Here is a 27,500-nt window from a genome sequence, read left to right as displayed (position 1 = left end):
CGTTGGAGTAGAACATATATATATATATATATATATATATATATATATATATATATATATATATATATATATATATATATATATATATATATATATATATATATATATTATATATGTATGTATATATATATATAAATATATATAATATATATATATACATATATATATATATATATATATATATATATATATATATATATATATATATATATATATATATATTATAGAGAGAGAGAGAAAGAGAGAGGAGAGAGAGAGAGATTATATATATATATATAATATATATATATATATATATATATATATATATATATATATATATATATATATATATATATATATATATATATATATATATATATATATATATACTGTATATATTGTATTTGGGTTTTACCTAACTTCTTCCTGATATGTTTCGGATTTCTTTATTTCTTATATATTTGAAATAAAACATTTGTTTGCCCCTTATCACAGAAAAACCTGTGTATCGTAATTTTTTAAGCCTTTATATTTTATTAATCTGTCAAAAACGTAAGAATTTATGTGAAAAAGAAATAGGTGATTGTGCTCATGTACTGAGAAGTTATGCACGTATTCATATCAAAGACATGCCAATGTATATTATGTATTACTTTGTAAAAAGTAAATACATATGACGTTTACTCGTAATTCGAAGAGTCTACGAACAAAGACGATTCTCCTCGAAGTTACCTGCACAGTAATGGATTTGTTCCAAATGTCCTTTTACCGAGGCTGACATTTCTCACTTTTTATTCTTCTTTTTCTTTGTCATTTCTCCAAAATCTCACAAAGCTGGCATTTTTTTTTTTATGTTAAACTTGAGTGAGTTTTGTGGGTCATTTTTCCTTCTGAAGAGATAGCATACAGTATATGTATATATATATATATATATATATATATATATATATATATATATATATATATATATATATGTATATATATGTGTGTGTGTGTATATATGTGTGTGTGTGTGTGTGTGTGTATATGAAGTTTTTATCACACCGTGATTTATATACAATCATGAAGCTACAAATGTCGCTTAATATCAAATTCACGCTACCTCCGGAATACCTCCGATGGATAATTATCACCGAAGGGGAATTTATAAGTGATAAATGGATTGGTACTGTCGGGACGCGATCCCTCGACACAGCACGTACCCAGCAACTCTAGTCGACGTTACCACTGAGCTATCAACGACGAATGGAGTTGCTGGGTACGTGCTGTCGAGGATCGCGTCCCGACAGTACTAATCCATTTGTCACTTATAAATTCTCCTTTGGTGATAAATTCTCCATCGGCGATATTCCTGAGGTAGCGTGAATTTGATATTAAGCGACATTTGTAAATGATTATGTATATATGTGTATATATACATATATATGTATATATACTTATATATATATATATATATATATATATATATATATATATATATATATATATATATATATATATATATATATATATATATATATATATGAATGTGTATATATATGTACATAAAAGATGAAATTCATATATGAACACTCCTCTGAAGCCAGTTCTAGAAGTAAAACCGCCTAGCCCTTAACTCAGTGTACACATTAACCTTAACGAGGAATATTTGAAGTTTCCTGACTTTGAATCTTTGTTATCTCTTCAGAAAGAAAAATGACCCACAAAATTCAATCAAGCTTAACAAGGGAAAAAATGCTAGCATTGTGAGATCTAGGAGAAATGACAACGAAAAAGAAGAATAAAAAGTGAGAAATATCAGCCTTAGTAAAAGGTCACTTGGAACAAATCCATTACAGTGCAGATACCTTCGAAGGGAATCGTCTTCGTTCTCAGACTATTCGAATTAAGAGTAAACGTCGTATGTGTTTACTTTTTATAAAGTCATCAAGATCATAATATACATTGGCATGTCTTTGATATACATACGGGCATAACATAACGTCTATGTATATGCGCACAATCACCTATGTCTTTTTACATAGATTGCTGCGTTTTTTATAAATATATATATATATATATATATATATATATATATATATATATATATATATATATATACATATATATATATATATTTTTTATATCTATTTATATATCTATATATTATGCATATAAGTATATATATGATACATTTATTTATATGTATATATATATATATATATATATATATATATATATATATATATATAAATGTATATACATATCTATTTATATATTTATATATATATATAAATATATATATGATATATATATATATATATATATATATATATATATATATATATATATATTATGTATATAAGTATATATATATATATACATATATAGTATATATGTATATATATATATATATATATATATATATATATATATATATATATATATATATATATGTATGTGTGTGTGTGTGTGTGTATATACGATATATATGAATGTCATTCACTGTAACCTAATAGTGTTTCATGGAGCTGGAAAGGCCATTAAAAACGCCATTTACAGAAAAATCCCTGTTTCGTTTAACTAGCTTTTATAATCCTAACCACTGGTACTTGTGGACAGTTAGTAAATGACAAGAGTAAAGTATGCGGCATATACAGGTGTGGCACGGCGACGTTGGTGGTATACGTAAGTATATACACATGCATACATACATATGTACACTCACATACATATACGCTTATAAATGTGAAGATACGCATGTGTGTATATAGATACGCATACAAATGATATATATATATACATATTTATAATATGTGTGTGTGATACGTATGTGTGTATTTACATATATACAAACACAAACACATACAAACATGCATATATATATATATATATATATATATATATATATATATATATATATATATATATATATATATATATATATATATATATATATATATACAGTACATACATATACACACTCACAAACACATATATGTATATATATATATATATATATATATATATATATATATATATATATATATATATATGTGTGTGTATATATATATACATATATATATATATATATATATATATATATATATATATATATATATATATATATATATATATATATATATATATATATATATATATATATATATATATATATATATATATATATATATATATATATATATATAGATCACCAAAGGTGAAAAAATATGAGACTCAGTATAGGTCCTACCGGTGTCGGCTTTATTTCTAAGTCATTAATGAAATGACTTGGAAATAAAGTCGAAACCGTTCAGGACCCACACAAGTCACTTATTTTTCACCTGTGTTGATGTGTGATAAACTAACCATGTGTTAATGTGTGTTGCTGTTAATGGGTTCTTTAGCGAACCAAGGCCTATTGTGTCTGGGGTTCCACAGGGTAGTGTTTTTGGTCTGCTGTTATTTTTAGTGTATATAAGTAGTATGGTTGTTGGCGTGGAAACCCTGACTGTTCAGTTGCCGATGGTGCAACACGTGTAGGTGTAATAAAGTCTCCACTTAAAAAAACGAAGCTGCCCTTACTCTCAATTGGGACATGAAGCGAATTGATGGCTGGTGTTTTCGGTTGGGTATGAGGCTGAGCTCCATAAAATGAGGACACTATTGATTAGTAGACCAGGTACAGATTTTGCACCCCATCTTCCCCTTGAAGTGGATGAGACTCTGCTTAATGAGCCTGAAGCGTGGTGTAACTTCTGACTCACATCCTACTTTTAAGAACCACCAAAATAAAATGTCAGTAAATGCCACACGGAAGGTACTGTACGTAACGCCTCTTACATTATAACTGATAAAATCAATGCAACCTGTTTTAGGTCATTTGTCCCTCCTTTACTAGAATGCTGTTCTTCGGTGTGAATGTCTGTGGACGTTTGTTTCTGCCAGAAATTTATCCCTTTTAGATAAAGTGTTCGTGGTGGTAGGTTTCTGTTTCCTAATATTAGTAGTTGTGAATTCGGACAAATCTTTCATAAGCTGATCCTCTTTCACATGATCTTTTTTCCTTATCGAAAGCGACCAGAATTACTGAATGGCAGCACCACTGTACAATAAATGTTCTTCGCTGTCGAACTACTTAGTTTCCGAGGTCCTTTATTCCTCGCACCCTTGGGCTGTGGAACGCCCCCCCCGCCCCCCCCCAGGATGCTGAACAATCGGAACCTCAAAAGTTCAAGCGTAGATGCAATGCATTACTACCCTGAAACAATTCCTCTTGTATTTAATATTTTACTTACTTTTTTACCTATTTATTTACTAAGTCTTAAACTTATTTTTTCTTTTCTAATAGCTGATATCTTCTTTCTGTATTTCCTATTATCTCCTGTTATTTCCTTCAAATGATCACCATATTCTTTGGAAGCTTGAATTTCAAGTAAGTCAATGGCCCCCGCGGCCTTTTTCCATTTGAATGGGGATCATCTCCTGGATAATATATATGCATATATATATATATATATATATATATATATATATATATATATATATATATATATATATGTGAATCTACTGGTCACTTTCTACCAAATAGGTACGTAACTGTAATATCCGCAGTGACCTCTAACTTCTCAAATTCTTCACACTTTTTTTGGATACGCTTATCACTATAAAGCATTAGATCCGAATGCAAGATATATGAAGGTCAAGTATTTGGCATTGGGTGGCTATTAAAAAATACATACTTGCATTAGGATCTGTCTTTGTAGTAAAATCCAAAAAGTGTGAAGAATTCGGTTGATTGTGGCATTAAAAATACATACGTATCTGGTAAAAAGTGACTATAGATTCATATATATATATATATATATATATATATATATATATATATATATATATATATATATATATATATATATATATATATATATATATATATATGATTATTGCTGAAACCTGACCCCCCCAGCAATGAATCTCCTATACTAGTCCCGGGCTTGATTCTGGAGCAGGTCGGGACGCTTCAGGAACATTACTTTCGATACCAAATAATTCATTTGAGTGAAGTACATACCTGGTAGGTGGCCGACTGTGACGGGTCTCTCCACCACCCACTACCCTCCTCCATCCCATAAAGTGAAAACCTAAAGAGAGATTAGATCTTCGGAAATTCTTTGCTCGAGACAGAGAGAAAAATTTAATCTTTTTAAGTGGATTGAGGTATGACGATCTCTTAGACGTCCTTAGGAAGTTTATGACTCCGGTATATCTTAATGACAAAAGTTTCAGCTTTTCATAAGCGGGAGTCAAAAGAAATTGGCCAAAGTTCCCTTTCAGAGACGATGCGAAGCCGACGTCGACATTCAGCTGCGGGTAGATGCCACTTGAAGGCTTCGTGATGTGACGGGAAAAGATGACTGTTCTCCCTAAGAAAGACGGCTTTTGATGAGGGAAGGGTCGCTTTTCATTTCAAATTCATTGTGCGAAAAACTTTGTGACAAAAATCTGACGGCGACGTTGCGTCACTGAGCGATGCGTATACGGGAAAAGTAAAAATAGTTTCTTTTCCAGAAACTTAGTCTTTTGTTTAACTTGCATCATTAAGGGAAAAGTTCTGTGCTGGTAATGGTATATATTAAAAATATCTTAGAGACTGAAAATATCGTAAATAATTAACTCCATCATCATGGAGAAGGTATATTGCGCTGAAGCTTAAAAACTGGCGTATCGATATCATATGCTATCGCTGTATTAGGAAATAATTTTGTAGGTTATTTATGAAAGAATAATGACTGCATGATTAGTTAAGATACATATCTATCAGAGAGATATGATTTTGGGGGACATTTGCTCTACAGGAAACTTTTGTCTCGTTACCTGGGCCGCTTTGAGAGAGAGAGAGAGAGAGAGAGAGAGAGAGAGAAAAGAGGAGGAAGAAACAAAGAGCTGCCGCCTCTAGAAGGTGGGCAGTTTATGGACTTAGCGGGAGAACTCAGAAATGATTGAAAAGCATTTTGCCCTAATTATGCCTTTCATAAACATGATTAGCGTTCTGGAGGCAGTGATTATTTACATTTGAACTGAGATGAACAAATGACTGGATTTGGAGGCTGATCCTTTCACGCCATTTCGTTCATTGTGATAATTACGATGAGCGCATTAATGATAATGACCCGCTGAATTCATCATAGGCTTTTCATCAGCAGATATGGGCAGCTTTTTCCTTTTCATTTCCGTGTGATGAAAGGTAACTTTTATTTGTTAATGAGTTAAAGTAACATCGCCTATCACACCGGACTGATTAACGAGGCTAAATATGATCCAGGCAAAATGTGTTTATATGTTTTGAAATGTATTAGCAAGCAAAATGATTTATTGACGAGTAAATAGATCATCCAAACAAAAAGGTTGTATTTTATTAAAATGAATAATCAATCACCGTCGGAATCATTCACTGCCTTCATTACTGAAAAAATGTTCATACGTTTGATGGAGAATGCTGAAATTGGTGATTCACTCATTTGCATATTTGCTAATTACCAATTAAACAATGAATGTTGTACTGGATTAACGGCTTTAATGAATGTAGTGCGTTGTATGGCTTAGGCTGGATGGCCTACAAGCACGCTGCCTAAATCACACAAAAATTAGTGGAAAAATTACCTCTGGATATTTTTTTTAATTATACATATTATTAATTCTATGAAATTCGATTACAGTTTGTGGATTTTTACCAGAAATTAAATATACAATTGTGCACCAGTGTCCTTCACCTAAGATGGTAACAATGATAAGTCAGTGGAATTGTTTCCATGAAACAATTTCATGTTTTAAGGTAAATGTGTTTCTGGAAGGACAGACAGTTGCGACCTGCGTGACACCCAGGTGACCAAACATTTATCGGTTGCGGTAATCTCTCTCTCTCTCTCTCTCTCTCTCTCTCTCTCTCTCTCTCTCTCTCTCTCTCTCTCTCTTGTGGATCTAGTGCTTGGCGTATTGCCCGAATTCTCATTCCCGGTCAGTAGTTGCAAATGGTTAGCCGCGTTTTAATGATATTAATCTTTTCTCATGAAAACAAGTTACTGTCTTGAATCAAACGGAATTTGTATCACTACACAGATTTGTGCGAGTGACAACGATAGCCTATGGATACCCATTCTATATAGTATGGAGGCTCAGTTTTCCGTATTTCCATCGACCATCTTTTCTCTGTAACTGTTTCGGAAGTCGCTTTCAGCTAAAACGCTAACCTTGATGATCCATTCCTTGTAAATGACTCTTAGCTACTAGTAAATAAAAAACAACATGATTTTATACGGGCAAATACCCATTCAGTAACTACTTCTCAATAATGATTTGCCTCGGAGAATAAATCAAGCCAGTTGCGTGATCTATTTCATTCCAGGGAGCAGATCTTGACTGTTTTCCAGCAAAACCTCTCAGTTTGATCATCTGTCAACTTGAATAACAAAATATTATCATACGGAACCCCAGGCTCCAAATATCGACCTTGAAATCAAGACCTTTTGGTTTAGCCGTTATAAGCTTTAGTTGGTATTAGTTTACATGGAATCTTATCCCTAGGTTTCATATTACCGTCATTTTGTAAAAGTATAAATGGTGTGATCATCATCATCATCATAATCATCATTATCATCATTATTCTTATTCAAAGAATCTACTCTTGTTATAGAATGAACTGAGAAACAGTTGGGACAAATTACAGTTAATGGGTCTGCCCAATCTGCCCCCTACCCTCTTTTCTCCTTCCCATTCTACTTGTTCTTCTCGCTGTCTTTCAGTCCGGTAACTGGCTCTATTCCGTCTCTCTTTCCCTGAACTTTCTGAGGTTTTAACTTCAATGTATCCTCTGATTCGATTATTCCGAGTCTTCCTTTTCTTCATAATATTTGCAAAATTATACATTGTAGTTTAGGGAACCGTTCAGCCAATTAACCATCGCATAACTTGATCAGATTATTTTTAGCTTTGCTTTTATAGCAATCTGTATATAAAGGCTCAATCCTTTTGTTTATTTTACCACAATCCTTCACATGACACCAACATTACAAAATACATATACAGATTATATATATATATATATATATATATATATATATATATATATATATATATATATATACATACATATATATATATATGTGTGTGTGTACATTTGTATATATATATATATATATATATATATATATATATATATATATATATATATATATATATATATATATATATATATATATATATATATACATATATATATACATACAACACTATATATATATATATATATATATATATGTAATTATATATACTGATTCATGCCCATAACATACAGAAATGATTTTATAGCGGTTAGAGACAGGAAGCATACCGGTAACTTTGATACATTAGGAGTCATAATTACGTTAATGAGGGGTGAATAATTAACGCGATTATTTTTCACATTAGCGAGGATAATGATAATAATAAAGGGAAAATTATTTCAATTAAGTCCACATTAACAAGAGTTGTGGTACAGGTGAGGATTAATGTTTGCATTAATGGCTGCTACAGTCATAACATGACATACGACAGCGGTTTTGTTTCAAACTGGCAAGCCGTCTGCAGCTCCTAAAAGACATGCGTCTGCCATAAATTGCATTGTTATAAGAGACTTAATCTCTCTCTCTCTCTCTCTCTCTCTCTCTCTCTCTCTCTCTCTCTCTCTCTCTCTCTCTCTCTGAGAAAGTCCAACAGCAACAGCAGCAACACCGCCCACTAGTTTCTACTCTGGAACTCGTATAAGAAAGCACCATTTACATAATGTATTCCGGATAGCCTTATGCTAATCTAATAGCCACCGTGTCTCCCTCTCCATTCCAAACTTTTTTTTGTGGAAATACGAGTGATTAGCCATTTCTGAAGCGCTTTAGGTCAATATATTTTTCCCGGAAAGGAAGTTCTTAGAAGGATAAACCCTCGTTTCTTAGCTTCAATAAAAAAGATGACCCAGAGGGTTTTATTTCCATGTTATGCAATGGCTGTTGTGGTTTGGCTTATCCTGCATATACTGGTAGGCCGAGGAATTATTGTGGCAAGACCCGTAATATGTACGTATAGTTTTGATAATAGACATTTATGTATAAATGAATTTAGGAATATAATGTCTTGGCTCGAAGTATCGAAAACTTTATAATTTGATTATTTGAAAGTTCTCGCCCAAAATATCTGTCCATTTTTTCTCGCGCGCACGCACACACGAGAATAGCCACTAGATACATGTTTATTTAGGAATAAAATGCTGTTCTGAAACTGTGGATTTTGTCTGAGAATCATCAGTTGGTAAGTGAGACAGCGTCCTGTCTTTTTTTCTGTCTCTCTCTCTTGACCGCCCCTCAAAGGAAAGCTGGGAATGGACGGGTAAGGTGAGACGCCACGTTTCAGGTGTTAGACAAAAGATGCATCACTGACAGGCAGGTATTTGCCTCCCGACAAGGTCTAGGTGTTCCGTTTGATTTGTTTGTCTCTTTGTCAGTTAGTCAGCAGGATTACACAACAATTGAAGTCTGGATTTTAAGTAAAGTTTTCCCTAAGGTGGGCCCCGTAGTTGTCAATAATTGATTCCGTTTTGGCAGATAGATGAACGCAAATTTTGGGAGAGATAGGAATACAATTTTCGGGCGAACATTTCAGGGGTAGGATTACTCAGCCTTGGCTGAGGTTTGCGAATACCTAATGCTCATAGCTTTTTCAGTCATTAACATGGTAACGAAGTCTAACCAATCTTGAAAGTCCGGTTGTTTGTCTTCATTTTCTTGCAGTTGCTTAAATTCGTTTGCTCAGGTGTTCTCATCATTGCCTTGATTTCTCCAGTGTGTTTGAAAGTATTTATTCAATTCCTGAATCGAGTGAGAAAGAAAGAAAGAAAATGCAAACAGCCCTGACTTGTAGCACATTCGAGAATGAAAGGATGCATCGCAGTTAATCAAAGCTAGTCACTCAACAGTATTTGGTTTCCTGATTTTTAGTTGAAAAGGGGATTGATTTGAAGGCAAAGAGTTAAAAAAAAAGCCGAATGAAGCTTCACTGAAGTATTTCTAGTAATTACAGGGCAAACTCCTATTCCTATTAGACCTTGCTATTTGCCGAAATTACTGATTGGAAGACACAAGTTTCCCAAAAGTTTTGAAGAGAACTGATGGGTAATCGAGACTGAGTGTTTTCACGTGAACCCGGGGAAGAAGGCCTCTGCGTTTGCTCCAACAATCGTTGCAAGAAGAGAGAGTGAGTGGTAAAAAGGTCGAATGCAAGAACAGCTAAAAAGATCAAATTAGGCTCTGAATGTTAGGAAGTAATTAAATCAAACTCTCTCTCTCTCTCTCTCTCTCTCTCTCTCTCTCTCTCTCTCTCTCTCTCTCTCTCTCTGGGTAATTGCATTATGCTTCCTTTGTTAACCCTGGAGTTAAATTGGTGATATGCAGTGTGTATATGTATTAGCACTTACAAGGACCCATTTAGGTAAAGGCAATAATGACGACAATTACTGTCTAAAGCACTGCTACATTTTTATGGACGGTACCCTTGTTTCCATCAGCAGTATCATTAGTGGGAAATATCAAGGCTCGAGAGATCGCGCACTCTAGTGAAAGCAGTTCATCTATAATGGCTCTATTCCAGAGTGTTCTCATATGTAGATGAGGTTAATCTAAATACTCTGGGTCTACACTTCTAGTTTCGGATCTGCATAGGTCGTGGAAAGTAGTGTTTGGAACGCGAGTTTATCTTGTATAGGTTCTGTAAAGTTCAAGGACTTGGGAAACCATAATTTTATCATGTCAAAACTCACTCTCTCTGTTTAGTTCTTCATTGGAGAGGTGGGTAGAGCTCTCGGCTAGCACGCTTTTGGCCCAGAGTTCGACTCTCCGACCTGCCAGTGAAGAATTAGAGGAATTTATTTCTGGTGATAGAAATTCATTTTTCGTCATGATGTGGTTCGGATTCCACAATAAGCTGTAGGTCCCATTGCTAAGTAACCAGTTGGTTCTTAGCCACGTAAAATAAATCTAATCCTTCTGGCCAGCCCTTGGAGAGCTGTTAATCAGCTCAGTGGTCTGGTTAAACTAAGATATACTTAACTTTCTCTCTCTCTCTCTCTCTCTCTCTCTCTCTCTCTCTCTCTCTCTCTCTCTCTCCTTTATCCGTTTTATCTATTTTTCCTTCAGTTATTCTTCAGATCCCTCTTTCCCCAATTCGCCCCAACGCACACTTATCTTGCTGCCCTCTCCCTCCGCCTTCATATTCCTCGCAAGAAAACCTCTCCGAACTAATGTGTGTACCTCGGCCGCGATACAAACTCGTCCGCTGCTCTTCCATCATGGGAGATAACAGGAAAGTCGCTGCGTGTAACAAAAATTCATCATCCCAGTCCCTCCGTGTGAAGTTTACTCATTAAGGGCCGTAATGAGCTGCTTAATTGCATTGGCGTTGATGGTGTTAGCCATCGTCATCAGCTTATTGCCATCGTTATCATCGTCGCCTTTTGTTTTCGTCTTCTGTATCATCTAAAATATCGATGCTTAATTTTACCTGCCTCTCTCTCTCTCTCTCTCTCTCTCTCTCTCTCTCTCTCTCTCTCTCTCTCTCTCTCTCTCGTTCGTTGTCCGACCATGGCTTTCTCTCACTCTTTCGTTAAGTCTACGATCCTTTTAAAGAGTTTGGGCTGTTTTTATTATAACTAACATTTTCCTCTTCTTCCTCCTTTTCTTTCCTCAGTTCCAAACTCTGACCCAAATATCCCGAGCGTTGGAAAGAAGCAGCAGCAGCATTCTCGTCTCTTCCTCGAGTCTTTCCTGTTTTAACATATTCTTTTTCGTTTGCTCACTGCTTAGCCCTCTTTGGTTCTATTGCTCTATTTACGTAAGCAGTTGTTCCTCTCTCTCTCTCTCTCTCTCTCTCTCTCTCTCTCTCTCTCTCAATGGCTTTTATCCCATTTCCTTCCTATACAAAGACTTCCCGGCGGAGCAAACAAGGTAATGGAAAGAATAAGTAGGTAAGTTTTAAGTTTGATGGTATGTTACCCCCGAGAAGAGTCTATTTTTGCTTTTGCTAATGCACACAGCGCTCTCACGCCAAGAAATTTTTGCCCAAATGCGCGAATAAATGGTTCAACGGTTGGAACCTTTTTATTTTAAGCTTAGACACCTCCTTGCACCTTTTCTGGAAAAATGATGTCTATGACAAGCAGACTTGCCCACTGTGTTAAAACTCTGTCTGTCTGTGTCTGCACGCGAAACTTCGTGCGCCAGAATTGGAAACTAGCCCGTGAGCAAGGTTTGTGTACTTGTATGATACAAGGTCCTAAAAGTGTATCTAAATTTGTAATTTACCGTCCTGGATACTTTCCATGTTTCAGACATCACTTCAACTAAGACATGACATAAAGAAAAAAAACTACAAGCTTTGTAATCGGGTAAAACTGTATATTAACAAAATGCACCAGGTTGACCACCCAGTCATCTCTTTTCTTTTTTTACCAATATGTGCCGATGCTTTTGGATATAGCAGACAGCTCTTCCTGCCATTATTCTGAAACAGTAAGCTTTTGGAACGTGATCCATTTGTGGGAAACGCTACTCTTCTCTTCCGTGCCTCTTAGGTGGATGTGGTGAGGCTTCTGGCCAAATTGCGAACTTCTGGATATTGTGGTGTGACTGTGGCCACGTCAGTGAGTTTTTCGAAATACTGGTTACAGACTTCTGGCTGTTAAAAGCAATAAGTCCCACCCCCTCGCCATCAGATTAACAGTAGTTTTCATTCATTTTGGTTTTGAGAAAACCAGTTGGTTACTTGACTTTAAACCTATTGCTCTTGGAAGAAAGAGTAATTAAAAAGAGAAGGTGAAATGCTGAATCAAATCTGAAATGGAAGCAAGAAAGCAAATGCACTGAAACGATGTCTTTTTGTAAAAAAAATAAGGATTTTGATTTAATATGGCGGAACTGACCTTCTGACGTCACTGGCTTTTGCACACTTGGGGTTGAGAGATGTAACGGGAAATTTGATGGTCTCGATTTTTCCTCGCGTAGATAACGGTTGTTGTACAAGATCAGTTATAACAATCTTTTACTTATACAAGACTGTACAGTACCAGAGGAATTACTTGTATGGATATAATCCATTCTGAACGGAAGTGGATAAATTTTCAGTAAGCTTTCCAGGCCCAAAGAAAGTCTCATGTTAATAATTCCAACTTCATCAAAGATAGACTTGGAATTTAGCCAGATAAAATCCAAAGGTAAATTTCTTAGAATTTCAGTCGAAGTTTTTCATAATTTTATTACCATTATTCTCTCTCTCTCTCTCTCTCTCTCTCTCTCTCTCTCTCTCTCTCTCTCTCTCTCACAACGAACTACAGTAGTCTAAGTATCGTTATTTCCTCAGTATTAATATTTGTTATTGATTTTCTATCAATGGTCGGCAAATATCGTGGCTTCATTGCTGGAAGGACGAACAGAAATAACTCCAATCTATTTATACTCTACTGGATTTGGACACTGCTGTGGAAATTATGACCAACCAATAATGGCGTCGCTATCGTCTTCTTCAGAATGCTGTTTGATTTTTAAGCACTGGATAGGATACTATTATTTAGTAATGACTGGTAACGAACCGTTTTTACCGTTAGGTGAATAAATCGTGCATAATCCATTCCATTAAAAAAAAAAAAAAAGAGCACGGCGTGTTTTTCGAGCCTTACGACGGAATGGCTTTCATATTTGTTCGAGGTGGTTTACCGTTCTTTGACAGGTACCATTTCTTGGTGTTTGTTTGACATTTTGTTAACTGGCATTTTATTTTAATCTTTTTGCTGTGGATAGTATGCAGACAACTGCAATTATTCCATACCTCCCCCAGTGCGCCACGGTATTGAAAATTATTGCTTTCAGACTATCAGTAAATATTGGTTATTTAAGCAAACTCTTCATAAACCTGTCCGTCAGTCTTTTCGGAATTTGATGATGACGATGAATCGTTACATGGCTTCTCGGATGTCTAGTTTGTGACGAATTACTTGTCTAGTGTATTTGTACCAAGGATATTACGTACCTTTCCAGACCCCGGGCTGGGAGGCGATAAACTTCTAATCGTGGAGCTCCGTAACGGCAAGACTATCGTTCTTGCACAGAAAAAATAAACAGCCTAAGGCTTTCCTCACCTTACTCACTACACTCAGGATAAGCTGTCAAACTCGTCAGTCATCCTGCCTCAGGAATTCCATACTGAGTGCCAGTAGTCCACCCTGAGGCAAGTTGTGCTCTTCTTGAGCAATTTATTAAAAGCTCACCGGCATGCTAGGCCTATGGAGAGCTTTCGGGACTCATAATATGTGCCACCCAAAAAATTGTAGCTCCCTCCCGGTTACAGATGTCCCAACGTTAACCTCCGAGCAGTCATAATTGTGGTAGGTTTTAGCCACCACACTTCTTTCAAGGGTACACAACCCCTTGTCATAATGCACGCTCGCCATAGGATTTCGTCAAGTTATGGGGATTTCATTGTTCATTGATCTCTCTCTCTCTCTCTCTCTCTCTCTCTCTCTCTCTCTCTCTATAATAGCCATTAACCATTATATTGCATTGCTTGATTTGTAACCTACATTATATCGTGGCTCAAATCCCACTTAGCGTTAGTTGTTGCTGTCCAACATCTCTGACCATTATTTCTTAGTGGAACTGTGCCGTTTTTCCACAGGTGGGATAAACTCTCAAACATGTATGTCCAACATGTTTGATCATACACTGCCACAACCGCAGCTGGTGTCTGATCACATGCCGGTATGAGTCACAGAACTTTGGCGGTAGTATGAGCGAGGAAAACTATAAAGCTGTCGGTCAGTCCTTCCAACCTAGCGATACATTCTCAAAATGTATGACCATATGCCATGTTGGACATACATATTTGATGTGTGTATGTTTGACCCACCTTAGATCATTTTACTTAGTTTCTTTTATTTTCTGGATTTCTTTATCCGACTATCCATCTACTCGTGCTCCCTCGTGTCACTGTGTTCAGCGCTAAATGGCCGAAAACGCCCCAGTGCAGTGATTGACTTGACAGCCTGATATTCATAACTCAGTTATTCAATTAATGCGAGCAATTATGAACTCTTGGAAAGTTCAGCAATTCCGGTGAGGATTTAGGGTAACGAAGCTGGTGGAATGCAGAAGCGTTTCCTTCTAAGCCTTGTTTTTCTTGCATCGTCATGCAAAAACAACAGGAATTTATATTAGGCTGCAGAGGCGGAGGAAATATAGGAATGCCAGAAAAAACACTTCGAATCCTCTACCACATTGCCAGAAGACTTTGTTACACTTTGATTGCCGGGATCACGATGTGAAGTTCTGTGATGATATTTATGATTATTTTGTTCTCTCCCTTAGTTCCCGAGCATTTGCATGATATATCTAATACCGTCTTTCAAGTTTTGTGTTGACACAGCGAAAACTGAGCTTGCTTGTCAAGCTTATCGACTTTGCTGAGTACATGAAAAAAGGCAATTTAAAATATTCAGTAGCTGTGTAGTATTACAGAAAGTGTTTGTTTATACATATTTCTGTGTACTGAAAGCCATTATATTCCTATTTTAATACTATTTTTTCCACAGAATAATAAAATTCATAATTCTTGCTACTTAATCACTTGATATTTAAACAGAGCTCCAAACTCGCATAGTTTGAAAGCCATCCATCTTAATTTCGGAATATACCAAAATATTCTGAAATACATTACAGTCGTGTTACAAAGTCCTGTAACGTGGCATCACAGTCGGAGTGATTCTTTAATGCCCTCTTGGTTGTTCTCTGTCACAGATCATGAAGATTTGATTGAGTAATGGCATGGCCAGAGCAGAGCCTCTGAATAATTGACTCGTGTTTTATATTTCATCTCTTCATGATTTTGTTTGAAGACTCCATTTCCAGGAGCTGTGAAATTTTAATCCTTTCCTTCGACCTATGACGTTGCCACAAAATATTCAGGACTACTTAAATACCCAATGAAAACGCTTAGCTATACAAAGCAACTAAGTCTGTTGTTGTTTGTTTTTATGATACAACACGCCTACATTAGAACAGAGAATTATGAATTTATGCTGGGCCCCTCTTTTATCCGTGCTTTGAACAAGCACAGATTTGTGAATTCTCGTAGAAGTAATTATAATTCGCCTATATAATTTGCTTAGCATCCAGTGTTGGTCTTGATTGGGTATGTGAAATATTTCTCATCAAATGAAATTATCCCCATAAAATAAACCTTCACTCCCCTCCTCCCCCTTCTCTCTCTCTCTCTCTCTCTCTCTCTCTCTCTCTCTCTCTCTCTCTCTTCTCAAGCCCTTCTTGACAGTAACCCTGACCTGAACAGATGTCCCGGGAGATGAAATCTTTTGAGATCCTCTTCACAGCATCAGCTGACCGGAGATTATGCGCGAGGCAGGAGGTGTGGCCCCAGAGCTCCCAGGGATCACACGTATCGCAGATAAAGCGAGATATTTTCCCTCGCGATCCAGCTCTTGCAGGTGGAACCGATGCATTTCTGAATCTGATCTTTTTACTGGAATCTTGCGTACCATCTTCCTCTTCTGTTTGTTTTCAACTTGCAATGTAATTATTTAAGTCTTTCTTTGCTTTTTTCGTTTATTTAGATGTATTTAAAAAAATCATGTTTCGCGACAAGTGGGTCCTGCTTTGATAGTGTTAGTTATAAATAACCAGGCCGAAAGATTTAGCATGCATAGCCAAATATAATTTATTTATAGCTTTAATCTGTTTGAAGAAACGTCAGTTTAGGATCCAGCTTAGGTTGTTATGTGAGAAAAAGTAATTTCACAATGAGTTTGTGTACGTGTACGTAAATAAAAAAAAATGAGATATAGTTTGTTATAATGGACACTAAAGCATATATGTATATGCATAATCATCGTATGAAATAATCATCAAAACCATGAAATATATATATATATTATAACATAATATATATATATATATATATATATATATATATATATATATATATATATATATATATATATATATATTTATAATGTGTGTGTGTATTTATATAAGTGTATACATACATACATTCCTATCCATACCAAATGCTTCTGCATTTAATATTTTTTTAAATTTTACTGTTTTAGATTCAAATATTTGGGAGATTCTTATGGAGTTCCCGGGAAAATCATGATTTATAACCAAGTACATGGGGTAGTAGCCTAGTATTCGTGAAAGAAAATGCAAATGATGCAATCTGCAGAGTTAGCTTTGCTTAATAATTAGACTGTTCGTTATCGACTCAACTTCATTAGTTGTTGGTTGCTCTCAGACGCTTATTCTTTGCTTTGCTGTTCGCCTCACATAGAAGATATGGTTGGTTACACATGTCCATTGAGTCTCATGGGTTTACAGCGAGTATTCTGAATGGTTTAAGTGCCACTGCGTGCATCTGAATCAATAATTTCATATATATAGCATCGTGATGAATGGGTAGTGCCAGTAACAACGGAAACCCGTTTTTTAACATATTCTTAGAACAGTTATTAAACCTCAGGATAACTATTTTGGAGTGCTGTTCTTGTGTCTGGAATCTTGAAAGGAAGCCATTCATAGTCATTATATCCTAAAACAATTTCCTTTTATTTTTGGGCCGAAAACCCATTGAATCTTTTTACTAAAAGTTGATATTTGTGTAACCCTTAAAAGTTTTTGATCAAAAATGTCCATCAAAAAAGTCCCTTCTTTTTCCTTTTCCCCCCCTTAAAAAGTTTTTTTTTTAAAAATTCCTTTTTCCCCTGACCCTTAAAATTCATTTTTTTTCCCTCCTCATCCTTAAAAAGTCCTGTTTTCCTCATCCTTAAAAATTCTTTTTATTCCTGGTCCTTAAAAAGTCCTTTTTCCCTGATCCTTAAAAAGTCCTTTGTCTCTTACTCTAAAAATTCCTTATTCCCCTGACCATTAAAAAGTAATTTTTTCTCTGGCCCTTAAAAAGTCATTCTTTCCCTGACCCTTAAAAAGTCATTTTTTCCCGGACCCTTAAAAATTCCTTTATTCCCTGACCCTTAAAAAAAGTCCTGTTTTTCTGACCCTTAAAAAGTCCTCGTTTTTCCCCTGACCCTTGATAACACCTCCCTTTTTCCCTGTGTCCCTCCTCGTGTTTGTGGTCAAGTAGCAACGCAAAGAGACAGAAGAGAGCAATTACTGCGTTCAAGCGACCGTGGCTCAAGAGTCCAGGCTTATGCCATTAGAGCCCTTTTAATACCAAAAGTATCACGTACCATCCTCCTCCACTGCGTTAATCCTTTTAGGGATTACAGTAGTCACTGTAATCTTCCCTCTTGGGTTTGTTTGTTGGGGGTCGGAAAACTTTGAGAACATTCAAGCTTCGTCCGATTTGCAGTTTTTTCCCTTGTCATAAACGACATGTCTTTGATGCCTGTGAGATTTCTGTATTTTTTTTTAATCCTTTCGGTCGAATTGTGTTAGGAATCAGGATGTAAAAAAACCATGTTTTGTTTCTCTTGGTAATCGAAAAGGTTTGTGCAAGAAAAAGCGTCTCAAACTTTTAGACCTTTTGGTACATTGAAATTGAAATTTTTATATATACAACGAACCGATAATTTACACAGAACATATACACATATATATATATATATATATGTGTGTGTGTGCAGACAGATAGATTAGCAGATAAATAAAAAAATAGATAGATAAAACAGACAAATGATAGATAATATTGGCAGAGTGCAGCCTCAATTTGGAAAAAAATCGGTTAGTGGTTTCACTCTAAAACCTATTCGTTACGATGAAAAAGAAAGCATTTAATGAAAAATTCATGCTTTTGAACATGAATGTTATGATAGTTTGGAATAATTCAAGAAGTATTTTCACAAATATATAAACCAGACTTATTCCGCCATACCACATGAAGTCAATAACAGTGAACAGAAACTAAATGCTTTATACGTTTGGCTCGTCAAGCCGCACGGACTGAAGTTTTATTTGCCATATGAATGAATTTTGAACATGTCAAAATATTCTGTTTGTTGTTAAATTGCTGAAATCACTTGACTGTTGTCCCGGATCTTAATAACCCCACCTTAGTTTCAGTATACTGTAGATAAAATCCCTTTTTATCACAGCTCCTAACAACAAGATGCATTAGATTGCTCGATAACGTGACGCCGATTTACTCTGGTTGTCTGTGGTCATTGATTTCTCTTTTGACATTATAGTCAAACTCAGCCTTTTAGTCCGCTAAAATCCCTTGTTTACCCTGGATTTTTCGCACCGTTGCCACGTCTCCCCAGGTAGGTAAACTTTGTAGAGTGTAGGGATTTCATTTCTTTCGTAAAATTCCAGTACAGTTCTTCTTAGAACACACTTATCAAAGTCATCAAAATTCGCCTGAGATTTTGTCGGTGAATGGAAGATAGGTTTCTTGTGTTCAGCCTCTGACCACCATTCTTGATTTGCTTTGGAGCAAATCCTTCTAACTGGCCTTTCGCTTACTTTGGTGGCTTTGGCTGTCCGAGCAAGGGCTTGAGTGGTTGGTAACAAAGGTGCGCCGTTGGCCTTTTCATCTAAAAAAAGTACCGATTGACATTGTAGATTATTTCCTTCGCTTGACTGTGCAGGCAAGGAGATGTTTCCATAGTTTAGTGACATGGAATGACCTTGTCTGGCTGAACGCACTCACCCAGCACAGCGGTGTTGTCAAATCTCAGGAAAACATTTTTAATAATTTTAATTTCCCCAGCAAAAGATTAGTCATTCTTAAACATATGAAGTTTTATTATATAACAGAGTAATTACCTTATATTTAATTAGTATAAAAAATATCAAGAGACATTTCGTCATCACTGTCGTGGCGTATTTAGAGAATTGTGGCAATTGTGCGGATATTCCCGGCTTAACGCGGCCACCGCCTTAGTGGCCAAAAAGGCTGAGTTTGACTATAGTACCTCCAGTCCTACAAAGACTCAGGCAGTAACAAATGAACAAGCTCCTTGGTACAACCTAGGGTCTATTTCCGCTTATTGTGTTAACATGATACTTCTTTACTTGGTGTTGACTTACGATAGTGAATAAATACTTCAACTTTTAATTACTTTTCTAAACAGGCGGAAGATTTATGACAATTTTATCTCGTAGTCTGGTTAATAGAGTACTGTACAAAGTTAGATTAGACCGTCCCGGCGTTACTGCGCATGTTTGTGACGTCGCTGGAAGCTTTCCATAGAAGAAAACCAGGAAAACAAGGAAATGAAGGGTAACTATGGCATCCATACACTGATCAAGCAGCCATGGTCGCGGTCGGGTCGTCTTGATTAAAAAGAACTAATCCGGGTTAAGAGAGCATCAGTCAGTATTTGGGAAGGCCAAATACTGACTGATGACTTTTCTTGGTCTTAGACCAAAAGCAGCCAGACGATGACATGCGCCAGATTGTCCTTATTTTGGCCAGAAGCGGACTAATCCTGTAGTCTATTAACCCTGGATTCTGGCTATCTGCTCAGCCGAGTCTAGGGCGTTCTGCATGCAGCCGTGGTATATGTTTGTTTTTTATATGGTAAACTCAATACAAACATTGAATTGCCATACATAGTTTTTCTCAAAAGAACTTTTTTTTCATTTATGCACAGAAAACAACCGCGTGATTAGTATCTGATGTGGAAAGCGTATTTATGGCAGAGAAATACATTCTCACAACTCTCATCCACTTAGCTCTGTTGATCCTTCGGATTACGCTGCAGATTACTTTCATGCCAGTCGTAAACAAAAATACAGCGCATATCTCTCTCTCTCTCTCTCTCTCTCTCTCTCTCTCTCTCTCTCTGTTGTGCAACTGGTTGTATTCTGTCCTGCGAAAGCAAATTGAAATTTATTAAGTCGCAACCTGATTTTGCCAACAATAAGCATTCATCCTCTTCACAGTTGATATTTTCATGGTTCACATCTTTTTACTTGTCATTTATTATTTTAACTCTGTAGTTTGGTGGCTTCTTATATTTTCCTCTGTTGTCCCCGTCTTCCGCTGATAGTTTTACTTTCGTTCTTTTTCTGATAACAAGTATACTCATTATCTTGACAGAAACGCAATCGTAAGTAGGTCACGACTGCCTCGTGTTCCTGTGTTCAAATGAAGAGTTGCTTTCTGCATTCGTTATTGTTTATATTGCTTTGACCCTCTGATGCACGGCTGGTTTCACTCTCTCTCGTTTAGTTGAGCCAGGCCCTCGTCCAAACTTGCAGTAAGTTGCTGATTTTTCACTACAATTTTTCAGTGCTTCATTACCACTCATCAACTACTCAAAGTAACAGAAAGGTGACAAATATAAACGATATCCACCACGAGCCTGTCTTTCTCTTGGAGGAGAAAACGGCTGAGTATTGAGAAAAAGGGGCTCCAGCAATACTGATCCAGATTTTCTATCGATTTAACCATATCTGGTACGTCAGAAAGATCAAACTCTATTCGGCTAACAATGATTCTTCAAGTATGTATAATAGACCTCGCTTTAATGAATCTCGTAGCGAAAGATTCTGTTTTGTATTAGTATTTTTAGGCTGTAAAAGTTTATGCAATAATTTTGAATTTTGCAGGTGATATATGAGCGATTGACATTGTTTAGTGGCTATAAATTCATTACAATGTTCTCCATGTGTTCTTTAGATTTTCAGGTACCCCTTTAGTATCCAAATGGAATTTATGAATATCTTATAATTGTTCTTCTTGTCTTTCAATTCTGTTTATCTTTTTTATCTATGCATTTTTTTTTACCCACACCCACGTTTACTTCTGAGGAAGAAAGGCTAAAGGAACCTTATGAAGGCGAAAAAGACTGTATAATATTTTTGATGTTATTTATATTCATGACGGGTTCTTCATAAGCATTTTATGAACTTGACGGGAACATCCCGCTGCAAGGAACCGAACTATATTAAACTTTACTTTCTTGTCATGCAAATATACCAGCGAGGTACTCGTTATTGCCTTGAAATTTTGCGTGATAAAATTTAATCTTGTTTTATCGTTCACCACTTAGCATATTGTATAATGCTGATGTGGTTTGTTTTCTTTGTTTTATTTTGTCAAATTTACCTTTTTTTTAGGTTATCTTTCAAAGAAAATTGGAAGAGTCAAGTTGTATCGTGTCTGTTAACCGGGGAAATATTTTCAAGTCTAAATTAAATGACGAGAGAGAGAGAGAGAGAGAGAGAGAGAGAGAGAGAGAGAGAGAGAGAGAGAGAGAATTATATGCTAATTAGCCTGACCAAATATATGAATCCGAGCAAGAGGGACATTTATATTTTGTTTAATTTTCTCCCTTACCTCCAGGTGGGAGCTAACAGTCAGTTGTCAATCTCGTCTGCCTACAGACGTGGCCCAAAAAAAGGGAATTGAATTCATTTCTCTCTTGTCTTTTGACCTGGTGGTCATTTATTTTAAGCCTGGCATTAACTATTATCAAAATCAATAGGATGATGTAAGTAGCTTGTAAAGGCTATCGTCCATATTTAAATAGTGAATGATAGGCGTTCTTTTATTTTAAAAACTTCCAATTCCATTGATATTTATCTTAGAAAACGTCTCCTTTAGCGTAGTTCTTGATTTCTTATTGATATTTTTCTTCACTTCGGCGAGCAAATTTCATACATTTATAAAATATACATACACACAAACACAAACACACACATATATATGTATATGTATATATGTATATGTATATATATATATATATATATATATATATATATATATATATATATATATTATCTATATATCTATATATTTACAAACATACATTGTATGTAATGTATAATGTGTGAGCGCTTGTGATCTCAAAGCATGTAACTTCTCAGGCTCGCTAACTCGAACTATTTTTGCGCATTAAGCCATTGATTCAGTATCATTGATTATCTCTGACCAGTGGTCCAACATAATCACGTAAGTCGTCAACATGATAAATGAAAACTCTTTGTAAAAACTTTCCAATAAAACGTTGAATGTAGGTACAACAAAGCCACTGTTGATAAATACAATTAGTGCCCATTGTAATTGATTGTGGGCTGCAAGTGTTTTGATTCAGAACCAACTCTATACAAACAGTGCGATGCCGCAACATAAGCATTCATTGTTTAATTGTTTTCATATAAATAAAGGGATTGCTATTCACGATACAGTATTCCTTCACAACCATTTATCCAGGTTCACCATTAATTTTCAGCAGTTCTCGGGTTTTGATTAATTTTTAATGGGACTGAAGCCAGTGGCTGAAACCGTATATGTATAAATACCATTTTTTAATTCTCTTGTTGGCAAAACTCATAGAGAGACGTGTGCAGACAGAGAGAAGAGGCAAATATATACCCCCTTCGCAAGATTTAAAACTTCGGAGTGTTTTAAAATATATTACCCTTTTGTTTGGACATCTTTGATTCTTACCATCTATAATTGGTTGATATTTGGAACTGACGGTAAATATCCGAAGGCGACAGTGCCTAAGTCAATCGTGACTGGCGGAATATCACGTTGCTCACCTCCTATTGGTTACAATGATATCGGCTGTAGGTATTTAATGACAACCCAAAAAATGTCAGTAAGCAATACTAATGGCGAAATTGGAGCGCTCTTGTTCTTAAAGACGGTATCGAAGGTTTAACAGCTAATAATGATACAAATTTTGAGATTTTGGGACAATATGTTCAAAAAGTCTCAAGTCACGAGGTCACGTGATGCCATCCGAAAATTATGAGTTCAATCAATTAGATCTATTCCATGTTTTGGACCAGTTCATATTTTCATGGTTTTTTTATGTTTTCCTATATTTCTTCTACAGGTTTCAATACATTTTCAAGATAATAATATTATCATCAAAAAGCAGGTCAGCACTCTTTGAAGTAGGCGTGCGTATGATGTTCGTATAGATATCCTAATATCCTCTTCTTCCAAATGCATGTTTCTACATACACATTGGTAACCAGTTTGAAGAAATTTCTTTATAAAGTAAATCCTTTCTTAAGGAGTTAACATGATCCGTCACGCACATCGATATCCATTCAAGAACCCTCTTTGACTGTGTGTGTGTGTGTGTGTGTGCTTTTTTTTCTGGGGTGGGGCAAACTTTTTGCAAATATTAATCCTTCACAATGGAAATTTTTCATTAAGCAACATCGCCCATTGTATACGAGTCAGAGCCTCCATAATCCACCGCTGTTTGCATCGATAGACTTATAATCGCGTACCATCACAGATGATAAATTCATTCATAACTTATCGATTGAACTTGCAGTCACGTGAATATGTATTTGAAATCAGACGTCCAACCGAGCGAAAAGAGACGGAAAATATTCTAGCGATTTCTTTTTCATATATATATATATATATATATATATATATATATATATATATATATATATATATATATATATATATATATATATAAATGTATGTATGTGTAACATTAGCTACGTTAGCATAGTTCATTTGTATAATTATAAAGTATTCTTAATTTTTTCAATATTTCTAACAAATGTTGCAATGACACATAAAATGGTCAGTTTTATATCATCGTTTTACACGGACGAAATGTTGAACACGTTGATGGGGGCCAAATTTAAGGTGTAGATTTTCGAACCTACTATGTCTATTTTCTATATTTTGCCTTATAATTCTGATACCTTGTTCCTAAAATACTGTTGTTGTTGCAGCAAAGTCTTATTTAACTTATCTGAATCACTAAACATCTGCTGTTCAGGATTAGTTGATACTAATCCTTTTCTGTACATTTTCCCAGCCTGTCAGTCTTCGTTTTTGCTTGCTAGCACTGTTCTCGTTACAATAACCAACATTTTTTGGACCATAACCACCCACACCCTCCTAAAACAATCCTGTTTTTTCTTTCAGAACGGTGCCCATGACCATGGTTTTTGCGACGCTGGTTTATATAAGGTAATTAGCCACTCTTTCTATAATATTGTCTAATTAATAACATTGGCGTTGTTTGTGGAATTTAGTCAGAGTTTGAATAATTCTCTGATTGTTTAAACAACACCAACAAAAACAGCATTAATATAATAATAATAATAATAATAATAATAATAATAATAATAATAATAATAATAATAATAATAATATGTAGTATTAAAGGCGACAGCTGCATCAGCTGCATTCAGTTTGTATAGAGTTTTCTGTATCTTTCTGATGACTGATTTTTCAGGGTTACTGCATTCTGCCAGTAACGCGCCGATGTTTGTCATTCTTGGAGGGGAAGGCAGCTACAAACTTGGGTAGCTTCATTTCGGAAGAACACTCTACAGTATAGCAGTTACAGAGTAACGTCCGAAGTAATTCTGCCCAAGTTGTAACTGCCTTCCTCTCCAAGAATGACAAACATCGGCACGTCATCTGAAAGATACAGAAAAATCTATCTATATTGAATTCAGCTTATGCGGCTATCACCTTCGATACTGCATGCTTTAAGAGGGTCTGCTACCTAATAATAATAATAATAATAATAATAATAATAATAATAATAATAATAATAATGTGTCATTAAAAAGGATGGCTGTATTATGCGAATTTATCTTATATAGTATCTTTTCTATGTTCCTTATAATTCGCTTTTTTCCAATATGAATGTTGGCCAGTTGCTGACCAACATCGCTGAGCCTGAAAAGCGAATTATAAGGAAAATAGAAAAGATAAATTCGCATAATACAGCCATCCTTTTTAATAAGGCCTGTTTAAGAGAGGGTCTACTTCCTTCGAATAATAATAATAATAACACCAGCTAGCTTGCAGTGATAAGTGGTACGAACACCAACCTGAGGGAGTGATAGAAAATGATCAGGCAAAGATCCTCTGGGACCATGATATCAGAACAGATGGGGCGATACGTGCCAATAGACCAGACGTGACGTTGATTGACAAAATGAAGAAGTATCACTCATTGATGTGGCAATACCATGGGACACCAGAGTAGATGAGAAAGAAAGACAAAATATTGATAAGTATCAAGACCTGAAAATCGAAATAAGAAGGACATGGGATATATCAGTGGAAATTGTACCCATAATCATAGGAACACTAGGCACGATCCCAAGATCCCGAAAAGGAATCTGGAAAAACTAGATGCCGAAGTAGCTCCAGGACTCATGCAGAAGAGTGTGCTACTAGAGACAGCGCACAGAGTGAGAAAAGTGATGGACTTCTAAGGGGGCAGGATGCAACCCTGAACCCAACACTATAAAAACCATCCAGTCGAATAGGATGACTCTGATAGACAAAAAAAATTAATAAATAAATAATAATAATAATAATAATAATAATAATAATAATAATAATAATAATAATAATAATAATAATAATAATAATAATAATATAGGCAGTAGCAGACCTACTTTAGCGTTCCATTATAGGTGCTACATTGGTCGTGAAATTGAATTTGATTGCAATGATAATCAATTTGATTAGTAATCATAGAAACATTAGCTTTGCTATTCAGAATCGGATCCAATTGAAAGAAGAAATTTGGCGGAAATTTTCGAAAGATTATCATAATCATATCGCGATTATTTGGTCATATTATGGTGACACCCACTTCCTGCAATAGTTAAAGGCCATTCTCATATTGATATAATACAAGTTTGTCATTTTTTAGCTATATATTTTTTTTTATCTATAGTATTTTTTTAGCTATATATTCTGACAGCTTCACTTTTTTTTTTTGCACGTTTAAAGTCGAATCATATCGGGTGGTGACTGCATAATCTATTATTTTATTTCAATCGCATAAAAAATAAAATTGAAAGAAAGACTTTTTGAAGCTTACAACAGACCGCTGGAATCGGTTGTGAGCTGCAGTGCTCATAAGATTCTTATCGCAGCTTAAATAGGAGACAACGGGAAGGCTTTCGAAATCACACATATGAAAGTTGCCTTTGAGCTTTTCAAGAACTGACAGCACTCACGTTTTATGTTCTCTCTCTCTCTCTCTCTCTCTCTCTCTCTCTCTCTCTCTCTCTCTCTCTCTCTCTCTGTGTGTGTGTCCACACACAGACACCAGCTGCGCCCCATTACAGCTGGCTACCAACCAATTACTCAATTCCCTGTGAAGGTGAACAGAGACACACTGGAGTTTTTGGTAAACGTCCCTTTTCGTGCCTAGATTAAAGAAGAAGTTAATGAATTTCGTTTATTCCTTGATGAGATTGACGAGAATTCCTCCATAACTTCAAAAGCACATTTCCGCATGAGTTTATTCAGTTAGTGTCAATGAATATTTCTGTATGCTTTAATTTATTCTGACATCAACTGCGCCTAATGAATTTATATTGGAGAAACTGCATTACAGTCTTTTTTTTTATCAATTTCAAAATGCAGCGTTAACATGCGAGTTTCTGTGGATTTGCAGTTAATTTGGATAGCTTGGTTCTGAAGTGAGTGTGATATTAGTATAGAATTCACGATCAGAGCAAAAGTAATCTTGT

The 27,500-nt window shown here is 35.4% G+C and overlaps 1 long non-coding RNA gene across 2 annotated transcripts in view; it reads left to right on the top strand.

Moving 5' to 3' along the window:
• The window catches only part of LOC136839000 (uncharacterized), a 454,482-nt gene that overhangs the window by 340,478 nt on the left and 86,504 nt on the right, over nt 1–27,500 (top strand). For both annotated transcript variants that reach the window (XR_010853180.1, XR_010853181.1), the window contains one exon: nt 24,916–24,960. This is a non-coding gene — a long non-coding RNA (uncharacterized lncRNA). The remainder of the gene's footprint in view (nt 1–24,915; nt 24,961–27,500) is intronic.

This window comes from Macrobrachium rosenbergii, chromosome 5 (genome assembly GCF_040412425.1).
Source record: "Macrobrachium rosenbergii isolate ZJJX-2024 chromosome 5, ASM4041242v1, whole genome shotgun sequence".
Classification (NCBI taxonomy): Eukaryota; Metazoa; Arthropoda; class Malacostraca; order Decapoda; family Palaemonidae; genus Macrobrachium; species Macrobrachium rosenbergii.
The sequence above is the reverse complement of the archived record's forward strand: the minus strand, read 5'-3'. Positions and strand labels throughout refer to the sequence as shown.